The sequence below is a fragment of the Phyllobates terribilis genome, unplaced genomic scaffold (assembly GCF_046119375.1).
Source record: "Phyllobates terribilis strain yellow unplaced genomic scaffold, ASM4611937v1 Scaffold_2__4_contigs__length_985480577, whole genome shotgun sequence".
Lineage (NCBI taxonomy): Eukaryota > Metazoa > Chordata > Amphibia > Anura > Dendrobatidae > Phyllobates > Phyllobates terribilis.
The window spans coordinates 733,233,428-733,248,830 of record NW_027362762.1 but is presented as its reverse complement, the minus strand read 5'-3'; positions in this window follow the sequence as shown (position 1 = coordinate 733,248,830).

The following is a 15,403-nucleotide window of genomic DNA, read 5'->3' as shown; positions in this document are numbered from 1 at the left end:
TCCTCAAAGGTGTCACCCAAATCGCACTTGCTTCCTCACAGCTCCCAAATCTCCAGCTGCCCGTCTGAGTATGAGGTAGAACAGATGGTTGAGTCTGCAGAGCTGTTTACTCATACTATAGCCTGGGAATCAGAGGTCGACTCCAGCGCTTCTGTGAATCCAGACGAGGAAATGATCTGCACTGATGCCCAGAATCTTTATGAGTCGGATCCAGGACCAGACGCAGAAGGTTCTGACCATAATGTAGACCCTCATTCCCAAACTGTAACTCCTGTTGGTGGAGACAATGAGGAAGACGATGATAAGACTCAAATACCTGATTGGAGCGACAACTTTAGTTTTTTGTCAGGGCAGGAACAGGTTGGCTCTGAGGACGACGGGTGTGATAACGCACAGGGTGATGATGATGAGGTCGGAGATCCCACTTACTGTCAACCCACAGTCAGCCAAGAGATGAGGTCAGCAGAGGAGGTGGAGGAAGATGCTAGTGACGACGAGGTCAGGTTGCGCCTTCCTGGACAGAGACGTAGTACTGGAAGCACGTCAACAACTGCATCCTCAAACACAACTCTGCCTCTCACCACAAGTCGTGGTGGCTCTTCAGGTCGCATGGGTGCTAAGCCTTGCATAGCCTGGGCATTTTTTCAGATCGATAAAGATGACCCAACTCGTGTTATCTGTAACATTTGTCAGCAAAAGCTAAGTAGAGGCCAAAAAATACATAGTTTGAGTACTTCATGCATGAACCGGCACATGGACATGAAGCATAAGTTGCAGTGGGAAGCTCAGTGTGCTACAATGCGGTCTAGCCGGCCGGGCCAACCACCGTCTGCCATATCTTGTGCATCCGCGGCCTCTTCATCCTCTGTGACTGGGGGGACAGCAGTCACACCTGTTTTGGGGCGCAGACCTGCCACCTCTTTACCCGCAACAGCCAGCGTGATTGGCAGGTCATCATTTTCTTTGGAGGTGGTAACACCAGCTGGTCTTGAGCGCTGTCCGACATCGATAGCACCACCTTTGGATCAAGGCAACCTAACATGTCCGCCTGCATCTTCCTCACAGACCGGCAGTTTGCCGGGGACACCCTTATCAACCCCATCTAAGCACAATAGCCAGCCCTCGGTCCCTCAGATGTGGACAAGTAAAAGACCATTTCCTCCTAGCCATGAGAAAGCTAAGAGGTTGAATTTCACCATCTGCAAGCTCTTGGCTACAGAAATGCTGCCTTTCCGCCTGGTGGACACAGAGGATTTTCGAGACCTTATGTCCGTCGCAGTGCCCCAGTACCAGATGCCCAGTCGGCACTACTTCTCAAAGAAAGGTGTGCCTGCGCTCCACCAGCATGTCGCACACAACATCACCGCTTCTTTGAGAAACTCTGTGTGTGACAGGGTGCATTTCACCACAGACACTTGGACGAGTAGGCATGGACAGGGGCGTTACATGTCGCTGACTGGGCACTGGGTAACTATGGTGACAGCAGGACAAGGGGCTGCTGTCCAAGTCTTGCCGTCCCCACGAGTTGTGCGTCAATCCTCTTTATGTCATTTTTCCTCCACTGCTTCTGCCTCCTCAACCTCCTCTCGGTCTTCCACCTGCACCCAAAGCCTGTCTGGTCATGCCACAAGCTTTCTAACTGCGCAGAAGGGATCCTGCACACCTCCTTACTATGCTGGCAGTAGGGCTCAACGTCATCAGGCGGTTTTTACATTGAAATGTCTGGGAAATGTGAGTCACACAGCTGAGGAGTTGTGGTCAGCTCTGGAGAACCAATTTCATGAATGGTTGTCTCCACTGGACCTGAAACCAGGGAAGGCCGTGTGCGACAATGCTGCAAACCTGGGTGCGGCCCTTCGCCGGGGCAATGTCACACACGTGCCTTGTATGGCTCACGTGTTGAACCTGGTTGTCCAGCAATTTTTAGCCCACTATCCCAGACTAGATGGCCTTCTGCAGAGGGCACGGTCGCTGTGTGCTCACTTCCGCCGTTCGCATCCCGCAGCTCAGCGACTTACATCTCTACAGAAGTCGTTGGGCCTGCCACTTCACCGGCTAAAATGCGATGTGCCTACCCGGTGGAATTCAACTCTGCACATGTTGCAGCGACTGTGGCAGCACCGACAAGCCCTGGTGCAATACATTCTGACGTATAGCCTGGGCCAACGAGATTCAGAGGTGGGGCAAATCACGCTGGAGGAGTGGTCTCAGATCAGGGACCTATGCACCCTTCTGCACAGTTTTGAAATGGCGACGAAGATGTTTAGTGCTGACGATGCCATTATCAGCATGACTATTCCGGTGATTTACATGCTGGAGCACATGTTAAACAGAATTCGGAGTCAGGTGGTGGCACAAGAGGAGGTGGAGGAAGTAGAGGAGGAGGAGTTGTATGCGGAAGGGCTAACATCTGCAAGGTCCAGACGGTCGGCAGCACCAAGGCGGCAGGCATGTGAGGGTGGGGGAGATGATTTTACCAGGGCGCATGGTAGCAGCCAAACTAGTGAGGAAGGTGCAGGAGCCCAGGAAGAAGTGGAGGACGAACTGATGGAAGACTCATCAGATGAGGGAGACCTTGATCACATTTCTGTTGTGCGAGGTTGGGGGGAGAGGACAGAGGAAGGAAGCATGATTGCTACCTCGCCACCAACACAACAGGGACTTGGTGCTCCTGGATGCGCAACACACATGAGTGCCTTCTTGCTGCACTACCTGCAACATGACCCTCGAATTGTGAGAATTAAAAATAATCCTGACTACTGGGTTGCCACACTGTTAGATCCCCGGTACAAAAGTAAATTTGCAGAAATTATTCCTGCCATAGAAAGGGATGCACGCATGCAGGAGTATCAGCAGAGACTGTTGCAGAATCTTACATGTGCTTTTCCACAAAATACCAGTGGTGCACGTAGTGAATCTCACAGTTCCAACTTGCCAACCGTGGGACCGTCAAGTGTTCAGCACTCAAACCGTAACAGAACCACAGTATCTGCTGGTAACATCAATTTTGCGGAATCATTTCACCACTTTTTTAGCCCATCCTTTGCAAGGCCACAGGAGACAAGAAGTCTGACACATAGTCAACGCCTAGAGACGATGGTACAGGAGTATCTCCAAGTAAACATTGAAGCCACGACTGTGTCACTGGACCCTTGCTCTTTTTGGGCTTCCAATCTGGATAAATGGCCGGAGCTAGCCACTTACGCCTTGGAGATCTTGTCATGCCCCGCAGCCAGCGTTCTGTCTGAACGTGTGTTCAGCGCTGCTGGTGGTGTGCTGACAGATAAGCGCACGCGGCTCTCCACTGATAATGTAGACAGACTCACGTTCATAAAGATGAACAAATCATGGATCCGAAACGACTTTTCTACCCCTGTGTCATCCTGGGGAGAGTAAAAGCTTGATGATTGGTTAAAATCACCCTACCAACCGTTTTAAGCTTTCAAATTACTAATCATGTTTATCTGTATCTTGACTGGAAAATAATTTGGGCTTTGTAGCAGTGTGCAGCACTGATCCTATTAGGCCATCTATAATAAGCTTCACCAGATTTAAAATTAAAAATAATTTTTAGCTGCATCTAGCCCGGAAAATAATTTTGGGGCTCCGAGATGCGCAAGACACATAAGTGCCTTCTTGCTGCACTACCTGCAGCATGACCCTCATATTGTCAGAATTCGAAGTAATCATGACTACTTGGTTGCCACACTCTTAGATCCCCCAAACTTTTCGATCAACCTTTTCATTTTAATAAAGACCAAAAAAATGGTCATTTTTGAAATTATAAGCATTAGCAGGTTGTTAGAAACTGAAATCAAACAGTTTTCAACTCAAAACTTTATTCTAGGTGATGTTACATTTTCACATAGGACCCCTTGTTCGAAAGGAGCTTCTGAACTCTCTCGTCCATTGAATTTGTCAGGTTTTGGATGGTTTCTGCTTCAATTGTTTTGCATGAGGACAGAATACCCTCCCAGAGCTGTTGCTTAGATGTGAACTGCCTCCCGCCATCATAGACACTCCTTTTAATGATGCTCCAAAGGTTCTGAATGGGGTAGAGGTCAGGGGAGCATGGGGGTCACACCATAAGTTTGTCCCCTTTTATGCCCATATCAGCCAGAGATGCAGATGTTTTATGTGCAGCATGAGATGGTGCATTATCATGCAGAAAAATGATCTTGCTGTGAAATACACGGTTCTTCTTCTTGAACCATGGCAGGAAGTGCTGTTTGAGAAAATCCACATACATTATGGAGTTCATCTTTAGCGCCTTCAGGGATCCTAAAGGGGCCGACAATCTCTCTCCCCATGATTCCAGCCCAAAACATTACTCCACCTCCTCCTTGTTGGCGCTGTAGCCGTGTTTGCGTGGGGTGTCCATCAACCAGCCATCCTCCACTCCATTCATCTGGACCATCGAGCGCTGCACGGCACTCATCCGTGAACAAAACAGTTTTGAAATCAGTCTTCATGTAATGTTTGGCCCACTGGAGCCGTTTCTGCTTGTGTGAAGTGGATAGAGGAGGTCGACAGGATGGCATATGCACAGCTGCTAACCTCTGAAGGACCCTGCATCTTGTTGTTCGGCGGACGTTGGAGGCACAAGCAGCTTCAAAAACTTGTCTGCTGCTATGACAAGGCTTTTTTGCCGCTGCTGTTTCAACCTGACGTAATTGCCTGTAGGAAAGAGTCCTCAATTTGCCCTTATCAGCACGCACACGTGTGTACTGTGAATCAGCTACATACTTCTTGATTGCCAAGACACTTCATCCTGATCATCGCACAATGTTGATTGTAGTCATGCCTTGACCTAAACACTCCACAATTTGTTGCTTCTCAGCAGCCGACACATCCTTTTTCTTTCCCATTTTGGCAGAAAATGTAGGCTGCTTAATAATGTGAGAGAGCCTTCTTAAGTAGTCTTGCCTTTCATTGGACACACCTGCCAAACTAATTAGCACAGGTGTCTGCAATTGCTTACAGTGATATAAAGAGCCCTGACACACATCACCATCAATGAGTTTAACTGACAAACAAACAAATTCTTCCCTTATCACTCCTAAACACTTTTTGCATAATAATTTGGAACGCGGTGTACATGTGCTTTTCCACAAAACACCAGTGGTTCACGTAGTGAATCTTACAGTTCTAACTTGGCAACCGTGGTCTGTATGGAATTGTTCAATAAAGGGCCCAAAATTAAGATAACATAGATGGGAGAGGTCTCTATGAATAGGAATTCCTAAGTATTTGATACCCTGTGAGGGCCAGGCAAAGGGAAAGTTGGACTGGATGGAATCCTATATGGATTTAGGGAGGGAGACATCGAGGGCCTCAGACTTCGCTGCATTGATTTTAAAATTTTACCATGTAACAAAGTGATCTATTTCAGCCATAACAGCAGGGATGGATATATGTGATTGAGTGATATATACTAGGACATCATCAGCAAATAGAGAGCACTTGTACTCGGTGCCTCCCACCTCAATCCACCTAATATTGGGGTTATGGCGAATTGATGAGAGCAGGTGCTCCGTCACTAGGATGTATAAGAGAGGGGACAGAGGACATCCCTGCCTTGTCCCATTGGTGATTGTGAAAGGTGATGAAAATGTTCTGACGCACCCCCTGGGCCTTGGGACACCCGGAGCCGGACCCTTTTTGGTGGATGCTGGTGGTTGTAGTCTTCGTGGCGGCGATCCGGTTCCGTGGCTCAGGGCGGTCAAACCAGTGGCGGAACTATTTATGTGGTTTTGATGTTTAAATGTCCGACTACGCCACCCGTGGATTGCGGTCAGAGTGAACCGCCGCTACAGGGCAGACCGCTAAGGCTGGTGTTGTGGGTGCAGCAGAGCGTAGCATAACTCCCCACGGGAGGAGTATAGCCTCAGGGCAGTGTATGCGGAGGATGGGGGTGATGGTGCAGGGCAGCAGCAGTAACGACACGGAGTCAGTGATGCAGTTCAGGGCCTTTACTCACAGTTCTTATTATCCAGACCACGTCTGCAGGTAACGGCTGCCCACGTCGTACTGTGCTCACCAGGTGAGGGGCTCAGACAACTCCCAGATAACTTTGGAGCGCTTCACAGGACCCCCTTTGTGTGTCCTTTGTCTGGCCTTTCTTACCAACACTTCTGTCCGGCTGCCTCGGGCCTCCTCTTGGTAAACTTGGCGCCAGTTTCCCTGACCCTATGTGGTGCCTTCCTAGCGGGTGGAGCAAGGGGCTGCGCCACATAAAATGTCAGAGCCTCCGGTTTCTAGCTGAGGTTCGTTTCCTGCCTCCACTAGTTCGGGGACCGGTCTCCCCCTTTGGCCTGACCCCTCCACGCAGGTGGATTCGGGCGTGCGGTGGCGACTCGCCCGTCCGCACCCCTGGGATCCCTTCATTTCTCGTTCCTGGAGCCTTCTCCGCTCCTCTTCCTTCCTTCTCCCTCTTGCAGGCCTGGGCCTCTGTTACTAGGCCCGCCTCCGGAGCAGAGCTCATGCAGAGCCCCTGCTCCCTGCCACTTCTGCTCAGACTTCTCTGCACTGAACTAAGATGGTGCCCACCTTTTATACTCCCTTCTCAATGCACCCAGGAACTGCTTCCTCCCTGCTCCTGCACTGCAGGGTTCCCCTTCCTCAGTGTTCCCTCCCCCCACTCCAGCCAGGGACAGGGACTGTCGTGCCCATCTCAGGGGCATATTGGTCGCCCTGCCCCACGGCAATGTGGTGTAATGCATGCAGGTGTCGGGTCCTGATCCACACTCCATCCTTATCTGAGAGTGAGATATCACACCTCTGGGTGAGGTGCAATACGTCTGTAGCAACCGAGCCCTCGGTGCTACAGTTCCATTTATCTTCAGCCTAGGTGACGTATTGTGATACAGGGCCGTGATTTTGGCTATAAAAGGGTCCCCTAGACCCCTACCCCAAGCTTTTTAAGAGAATCATATATGGCGTGCCAGGAGACTCTATGGAATGCTTTCTCAGCATCCAACGAGAGTATCTACTTACAAATTTTTAACTGCATCTAGCCCAGGAAATACTTTGTGCCTAGTAGCAGTGTCTGCTAGTCAGCGGATTATCCCTGTTAAGCAAGCTACACCACCTGAAGTTTGGACACTTAATTTTTTCAAAGGAAATGCTTCGGGACCACGGGATACTTAGTGAAGAGCATCAGGAGGCATCCCAAGGCATAGGGGCTGGGACTGGCACTAGGATGCCTTGCGGTGGACAGCCGAGCTCGATCCTTATAAAAGCTTTTTAACTGCAGCAGCTTTAGTGGACGCTACTGGAGCTGGAATTACGCGGCTGCTGGCATGAGACTTGCCCTCCAATAGATCCTTGTAAATGGATTTAAAGTGTATTCATTCAAATTAGAGGGACAATTTAAATTAAAAAGCTTAGAGCTGCCTCCACCACAGGGGGGCTCTCTCGACCCACCAGCGGACAGGCACCAGTATTGGGAGAGGGGGGCTGGCCGTCAGGGTTCACCGCGGCTCTGGCACAAACCCGGCGACACGGAGGTGGCACGGGCAGGAGCGGACTGGCCGTCTCGGCTTCTCACTTTTTGGATTTTAGAAGGGCATGACATGCCTATATCTGTGTCTCCCCCTCCTTTTACTCCTCCACCTCTTTTCTTTTCGCATGACTATATGTACTTGTCACTTTTCCATGTGTTAGTTGTGTCTTCTGAGCAGTTTGTCAGCTTTTGGACACCTTTGAAGGTGTTTTCTATGTGTTTCTATGTGTTTTTGTTTGCCTGCCATTGGTTTTAACGGTGTTCGAAGGTGTTCGACGAACAGTTCGACGAACAGTTCGGCGAACACACGGGTGTTCGACGAACCGAACCGAACTCGAACACTACGGGGGTGGCTCAACACTAATCCTAACAATATGGGCAAAAATCATGTTGCAGATAGTGCAGCATAAAGGCGCTCATGGGTCGGTCTCTTTCATGAGGCTTGCTTTCTCCATCCCCTCTTGCCAACCATTGACAACAGAGAGGGGATCATTATCCTCTTCATCTCCTAACTGTTGCGCACCATCACCTCTTCCTCCTCGCCTTCCTCCATTTGTTCCTCAGCTCCTGCACCTTCACTAACAGTTTGTCTGGTACCATGAGGCCCCCTTGATCATTGTAATCTACCCTCCCATTGCAAACGCCTGTGCAACAACAGTCGATAAATTAGAGCTATTGTTATCCCTTCCGCATTCTCCTCTTCCTGAGGGACAACCATCTCCTCCCGCAGACTATTCAAAGTGTGTTCCTGCATGTAGATGACCAGAATAGTGATGCTAATGACAGCATTGTCAGCGCTAATCATCTTAGTAGCCATTTCGAAAATGTGCAGAAGGGTGCAGAGGTCCTTCATATTTGTACACTCCGCAAATGTGATATGTGCCACTTCTGTACTGCGTTGGCCCAAGCTATGCAAAATGATATACTGCGTCAGGGCACTTCACTGCTGCCATAGTCGCTGCAACATGTACAGAGTTCAATTATACTATGTCGCAACATTGCATATCAACCAGTTAACGGGTAGGCCTAAACATCTCTATAGTAATGCAAGTCGATGACCCGAGAGTTGCAAATGGTGGAAGTGAGCACACAGCGACTGTGGTTTCTGCAGCAGCACATCCAAGCCGGGACAGTGGCAGAGAAATTGTTGAGGGTGTGAGCCATGCAAGGCAAATGTGTGATGTTGCCCCAGAGTAGGGACACCACCAGGTTTGCACTGTTATTGCACACGGCCTTCCCTGGCTCCCGGTTCACTGGAGACAGCCATTACTCAAACTGCATGGATAGCTGTCCACAACTCTTGATCTGTGTGACTGCAATCTCCAAGGCACACTAATTTAAACACCACCTGATTGCGGTGAGCCCTGGCTGGGCAGTTCGGAGGTGGGGGGGATTCTCTCTGTACTGCTGGAACACGTGTGTCATTAGGGCAGAGGTTGAGGGCGCACGTGGAGGCCCTAGAGAAGGTGGAAGAGGCAAAAGCAGTGGAGTAAGTGTTAGATAGAGGATTGTATCTTAAGCCTTGGGTATTGCAAGACTTTGTATCTAGTAACACCTTGGTGTCTATTAGTTTAGTTCTCCATGTTCTGATGTGTATTTGTTTCGTTCTCCAACTCTAGCTGTTTAGTAGTTTAGTTCTCCAACCCCTGTTGTCTAATAGTTTTGTTCTCCATCCCCAAATGCCCTGCAAGCATTGGGAATTCCAAGACTAGTTGAGCAGCCTATTCCCCGCCTGCCCCTACAGCCACCAGAATCACCCAGTAGCCAGTCAGCGAGATGTAACGCCTCTGGCCATGCTTGCTTGTCCAGGTGTCAGTGGTGAAATGCTCCCTGTCAGACATAGATTTTTTTCAAGGAAGGGTGATGTTTAGTGATAAGCGAGCACTAAAATGCTCGGGTACTCATTGCTAAAAGCGAGCAAATTGAAATACTCGGGTGCTCGACCCGAGCAACGAGCCCAATTTAAGTCTATGGGAAACTCGAGCATTTTTCAGGCGGATCCCTCCGGCGGTCTGCAGAGGGCCTAAAAATTGCCCAAATCGATGGGAACAGTGCACAAATGACATGAGAACAGCATGGGGAAGACACCTGGAAGCATTTCTGACTCCCAGGTCACTGCTGTCAACAACGTTGTCAGAGGGATTACACCACTTTTACGGACTCACAATAAAACATACAAAAACAAATCCAAAATGGATTTTCCTGGGAAATATGTTAAGGAACATCCTTTCCAGGGTAATGACTTGTATATAAGGCAAAATAAATAACCAAAAACAAAAATGTTCCTCCACACCATGGGCTATGTTCACACGTAGCGCTTTTGCACTTTTGCATTGCTTTCAACCAAGACAAATGCATTCATTGGGAAATGTCATTTTAACATTTTACAACCTTATCTGGCCATGTGATGTGTGACACATCATCAGACACATGCATACAGTGCTGAAAAGACATGGGAACAGTATGGGGAAGACCCCTGTAAGCATCTCTGACTCCCAGGTCACTGCCTAAAAGTGTGCCCATCATAAGTGATCCTTGGCACATGCGAAAATGCCTCCTGCCATGCACCTGTCGTTGCAGACTTGCAACAATCACTGTCCACGTCCTTGTCCCAGTGCAGTGTTCAGTTGTCCCTACCCCATTCCTTGGAATGCAAGCACAAAGTATGCAGCCAGCCACCCACCCACAGGCTGCAATACTATACTGCCAAATTTTTGATAGCTGCTTGCACTTGAAATGTGCCTTTTAGGCTCGTGGAGGCAGAAGCTGTCCACAATCTTATGGTGGCGGCGATCCATACTCGGTCCCCAGCTGCCAGTATTTGTCCCGGTGTCGTCTCCGCCTTTCACAAGCATGGGTCCCACAACATTACCCGTGCCCTCCCCAGTGAACTTACTCGGAAGGACCGCCTACCCACAAACACGTGGTCAAGTGAATGTGGCCAGGGACGGTACAGAGCCAGTCCACAGCTTGTCGGTGAGTTGTATTTCACCACAGCCATATTCTTTAGCTTGGTGAAAGGACTTGGGAAATCGTATCTACTCCAGCTGTCATTTCTCTCAGGAAGTCCTCTAAAGCTGCTTGCACTTGAAATGTGGCCTTTTAGGCTCGTGGAGGCGGAAGCTGTCCACAATTTTATGGCGACGGCGACCGGGTATCCATACTTGGTCCCCAGCCGCTACTATTTCTCCCGGAATAGTCTCCACCTTCCACAAGCAAGGGTCCCTGAACATTACTGCTGGTACTTTTCTGTGGGAATCTGCTTGCCTCCTACCAGCCTGTAATATTTCCAGTGAATTAAGGTACGACGCCATGATATTAGCACTGCCCCAAGTACCAGTAGCGAAGCCATCCCCAATTTCCTTCTCAGGAATTCTATTTGGTAGATTGAGTGGCTGCCCAAATACATTAGTTTCACACAAAGGAACTGAAGATAGAATGGCAGTAGGTGCAAGTTTCTCCAGCTTGTTAGATATCAGAGGGTGAACGGCAGCACATTGGCTCAGTGGATAGCACTGAAGCCTTGCAGCGCTGGAATCCTGGGTTCAAATCCCAGCAAGGACAACATCTACAAGGATTTTTTATGTTTTCCCCGTGTTTGCGTGGGTTTCCACCTCAGTAAAAATGCAGCCATAGAGAGTCCGGAAACCTTCCCACACACTTTTCTTAGCCAGGACTGCTTCTCGGAAGGGTTGGACTGTCCCAGCCGAGAATCCTCTGGTGTGCCCTGCCTTCTACATCAGGAGAGTTCATGATAGCGCTAACTTTGCAGCTGCTATGGGGCTCTTGAGCGGGGGAGAAAGGTGAGCACTCAGAATCAAATCCTCTGGTGGGCCCAATGTTTTTCAATCTGAAACAGCTTCTCAGTGGGAGTTGTATTTCACCACAGCCATATTCTTTAGCTTGGTGAAAAGACTGGCATAGAGGGAAACTGTATCTACTCCGGCTGTTATTTCTCCGTAACGAGGTTCCGCCGATTGTCAGACACGACCATGCCTGGCTGTAGGTTCAGCGGAGTGAGCCGAGAAATGTGGGAATTTAGTATTGTGGCCTTTGGGGCCTTGGCTGCGTATTTGCGCTTGCGTTCCAAGGACTGGGGTATGGACAACTGAAAGCCACACTGGGACAAGGGCGTGGATGTGCTTCCTGATGCTGCTACTTGAGAGTGTGCAATGACAGGTGCAGGGTAGGAGGCATCTTCGCATGCACCATGGACTGGGGATTGGCTTGCATGCACAACAGTGGAAGAAGCAGTGTTGCCACCCGCAGACACTGTTCCTAGACCCTGGGGTTTGGCCCATAAAGTCGGGTGCTTTGCTGCCATGTGCCTGATCATGCTGGTGGTGGTCAGGCTGGTCGTTTTGCCATCCCTGCTGATGCTGGCCTGGCAGGTGGTGCAAATGGATTTTTTGGGGTTATCGGCAGAGTCATTAAAAAACAACCAGACTTGGAAAGACCTAACAGTTGTACTGGCAACTTCCTTCATGTTGGTAATATAGTTTTTAAGGTTGAAGGAAGTCTAAATCCATCTAGTTCAACCCATAGCCTAACATGTTGATCCAGAGGAAGGCAAAAAAAAACATGTGGCAAACATTAAGCTCCACATTGGGGAAAAAAATCCTTCCTGACTCCATACGACAATCAGACTAGTTCCCTGGATCAACGCCCTATCAAGGAATCTAGTATATATAACCTGTAATATTATACTTTTCAAGAAAGGCATCCATGCCTTTCTTAAATTTTAGTAGTGAATCACTCATTACAACATCATGCGGCAAAGAGTTCCGTAGTCTGCTCTTACAGTAAAGAATCTGCGTCTGTGATTATGATTAAACCTTCTTTCCTCCAGACGTAGAAGATGCCCCCTTGTCCCTGTCTCAGGCCTCAGAGTAAAAAGATCAGTAGAAAGGTCTTTGTACCGTCCCCTTATATACTTGTACATAGTAATAAGATAACCCCTAAGCCTTTGTTTTTCCAAACGAAATAACTCCAAGTGTAATAACCTGTCTTTGTATTGCAGACCCCTAGTCCTCTAATAACCTTGGTCGCTCTTCTCTGCACCCGCTCTAGTTCAGCAATGTCTTTCTTATACATCAGAGACCAGAACTGTACACAGTATTCTAAGTGTGGTCGCACTAATGACTTGTATAGAGGTAAAATTATGTTCCCCTCATGAGCATCTATGCCTCTTTTAATGCATCCCATTATTTTATTTGCCTTTGCAGCAGATGCCTGACTCTGGCCACCAAACGTGACCTTGTCGTCCCCCCATACACCCAGGTCTTTTTAAGTTTTGCCCAGTGATTTACAATTAAGCATATAATTATACATTTTATTTCCTTTGCCCAAGTGCATTACCTTACATTTATCCCCATTAAAGCTCATTTGCCATTTATCAGCCCAAGCTTCTAGTTTACATAGATCCTCCTGTAATATAAAATTGTCCTCCTCTGTATTGATTACCCTGCAGAGTTTAGTGTCATCTGCAAATATTGAAATATTACTCTGTATGCCCCCTACAAGGTCATTAATAAATATGTTAAAAAGAAGGGGGCCCAATACTGACCCCTGTGGTACCCCACTGTTAACTGAGACCCAGTCTGAGTGTGTTCCATTAATAACCACCATTTGTTTCCTATCACTGAGCCAGTTCTTAACCCACTTACATATATTTTCCCCTATCCCCATTGTTTTCATTTTATGTAGCAACCTTTTGTGTGGAACCGTATCAAAAGCTTTTCCATATACACAACATCTACTGCTTTTCCTTGGTCCAGTCCGAAACTTACCTCTTCATAAAAGCTGGTCAGATTAGTCTGACAGGAACGGTCCCTCGTAAACCCATGTTGATATTGGGTCATGAGGTTATTCTTCTTCAGATACTCTAGTACAGCATCTCTTAGGAAACCCTCTAGGAATTTACCCACAGTAGAGGTTAAGCTTACCGGCCTATAATTTCCAAGTTCAGTTTTTGTCCCCTTTTTGAATATTGGCACCACATTTGCTATACGCCAGACCCTGTTATAATTGAATATTTAAAGATGAAAAATAATGGTTTATCTATGACGTTAATTAATTCCTGCAGTACTCGCAGGTGTATCCCATCCGGGCCGAGGGATTTGTCAACATGAGTGATTTTTAGATGCCGACGTACTTCCTGCTGGGTTAAGCAAGGGACATTTAATGGAGAATTTGTGTCTTCACTGATCATGTTTTCTGTTATGCGATTTTCTTGTGTAAATATTGTTGAAAAAAATCATTTAGCATATTGGCTTTTTCCTCATCCTCATCCACCAATTCACCCAGACTATTTTTAAGGGGGCCAACACTATAATTTTTTAGTATTTATGTAGTTAAAGAATATTTTGGGATTATTTTTACTTTCTCTGGCAATGAGGCTCTCTGTCTCAATCTATGCTGCCTTGATTTGGTTTTTACAGAATTTATTTAATTTTTTGTATTTATTTAATACCTCATCACTACCTACTTGCTTTAGTTCTCTAAATGCTTTCTTTTTGTCACTTATTGCGCCCCTTACAGCTCTATTTAGCCATAGTGGTTTCCTCCTATTTCTAGCATGTTTATTCCCATAGGGTATATATTGTGCACAGGTCCTATTCAGGATGCTAATAAATGTCTCCCATTTGGTGTTAGTGGGAACAGTTGCCTGCCTTCTTTCTGCGTCCACCACACTACTTCTTCCTGCCTCTTGGGGTGCTCTGCCTCCCTCCCCCTGTGTGCTGCTCTCCTCGCTCTGCATGTCCTCCTGCCAGGTTGGGTCAGTTACTATATCATCCATCACCTCGTCTTCCACTTCCGAATTCTAGTCCTCCTCCTGACTTTCTGGCAATTGTTTCTCATCATCGTCCACCTTTTGTGACACTTTCCCACCGTCGCCTTTATGTGACCGTGGCTGCTCAGATATTTTGGCATCGCTACATGCGATCTCCTCTTGCGCCGCTTCAAGTGGACCAGGCGAGAGGCCCGAATCTCTAAATGGAAAAGTGAACAACTCTTTGGAGTGTCCAAGTGTGGGATCAGTTGTCTCCGGGCACTCGGCATGGTGGGAGGAAGGAGGTTCAGGGTGCGGAATATGCAGTCCAGACTCACAACTACTGAGACTTGACTGTGTAGAAGACAAGGTGGTGGTGGTGGTGGCTAAGTGACTGGAAGCATTATCTGCTATCCAACCAATAATCTTTTCACACTGCTCTGTGTTCAATAGTGTTGTTCTGCGGTCCCCTATTAATTGGGACAGGAAGGTCGAGCGACAAGATGTAGGTGTTTGTTGTGGCACAATTTCAGCTTGCCCACGGCCCCGGCCTCTGCATGCACCATCACCATCATGTCCAGTTCCCCGTACCTTGCCACGTGCCTTGCCAATTTTAAATGGAGGATAGTATCTTCCACGCTCACTACATATGACTGAATTTGGAGAGAACTTATATGTGATCCGTGTGATGGACAAACCACAGTTTTAAATACCGGGCCTGTAGGTAACTATTTTGAACAGCAAACTGGTGTCAATTGCTTCACTGACACACTGTAACAAATTTTTAATGGATGTCAGAAATGGCAGTATTTTCTGAAAACGTATATGTGATCCTTGTGATGGAGAAAGCACAGTTTTAAGTACCTGGCCTGTAGGTAACTATTTTAAGTTTTAAATAGCTGGATTTTTAGCGTTGTAATATGGAAAGGACCTGGCTGTATTCTGCAGTGCCAACAAGCAAATGGCGCAGAACAACGGTGTTCTCTGGATTGCTTTTTAAGCAAATAATGAGGATTAAGATCCAAAAAAAAAATTATTCCTGGCCCCTGAGACCTGGGCCTATTTCTAGAAATATCTAACAGCAGCAGACAAAACTGGAATGGAGCCGGTTGTGCTATGAGCACTGC